Source organism: Lathyrus oleraceus, chromosome 5 (assembly GCF_024323335.1).
Source record: "Lathyrus oleraceus cultivar Zhongwan6 chromosome 5, CAAS_Psat_ZW6_1.0, whole genome shotgun sequence".
Lineage (NCBI taxonomy): Eukaryota > Viridiplantae > Streptophyta > Magnoliopsida > Fabales > Fabaceae > Lathyrus > Lathyrus oleraceus.
This window is the reverse complement of record NC_066583.1, coordinates 381,952,082-381,952,845: the sequence shown is the minus strand read 5'-3', so window position 1 is coordinate 381,952,845 and position 764 is coordinate 381,952,082. Positions and strand designations below refer to the sequence as shown.

The following is a 764-nucleotide window of genomic DNA, read 5'->3' as shown; positions in this document are numbered from 1 at the left end:
AAAAGTAAAAAGAAATGAGTATCATTCCATAAATAAATAAATAAAGAGAGAAAAAAAAACCATAACCATAATCCGATGTTGTTGTGTGTCTAGTGCAAATGTAAAACTATAATTTGAGAAGGTGTTTGAATAGAACAAGTCTGCAGCAACAGCAGCAGCGATCATTAATTCATCCAAGTAGTAAGTAGCATTGTTTGGTTTGTGTCCAACAGAAATGTAGTTTCTGGATCGGTGGTAATTAATGATAAAAAAATCAGAGCTCAGAGGCATATTTTCATCCAGTATTTCAGGAGAGGTAATGTTACCAAACATCACAATATTTATCATCACAGCTCTTTGAAATTTGCACCAGCCGGGAATCGAACCCGGGTCTGTACCGTGGCAGGGTACTATTCTACCACTAGACCACTGGTGCTTGTGTGTATGATACGAAAATCACTCTTTATACCTACTCAATTAAACTCTCCCATGACTTCCATATATTTTGTAACCATGCTTTATAACAAAACTTAAAGGCTTTAAATGTGTTTTACTTATCATATTTTCTCTTCAAAAAACTAAAACAATTCAATATTTTCTCCCAACTATTTGATATTTTTACACTTATTTTTTTTTTTAATATATTAACAAAATAAAGAGCATTTTTAATCTGTTAATTCAACTTAATTTCTAGCACCAATAACATCTCATTGTAGGGACACAAAATTTTTATCGATATTTTCCTATCTCATAAGGAGAAGGTGGTTCAAATATTTTATCATGGA

General features: G+C 31.7%; 2 non-coding genes across 2 annotated transcripts; both read right to left on the bottom strand.

Moving 5' to 3' along the window:
- Positions 1–256: 256 nt before the first annotated feature.
- On the bottom strand, positions 257–335 carry LOC127089995 (small nucleolar RNA snoR114). The gene has a single exon (XR_007791539.1). It is a non-coding gene; the product is annotated as a small nucleolar RNA snoR114 (small nucleolar RNA).
- A 9-nt stretch (positions 336–344) lies between these two features.
- Positions 345–415, bottom strand: TRNAG-GCC (transfer RNA glycine (anticodon GCC)). Its single transcript has one exon. It is a non-coding gene; the product is annotated as a tRNA-Gly (tRNA).
- Between the last annotated feature and the right edge of the window lie 349 nt (positions 416–764).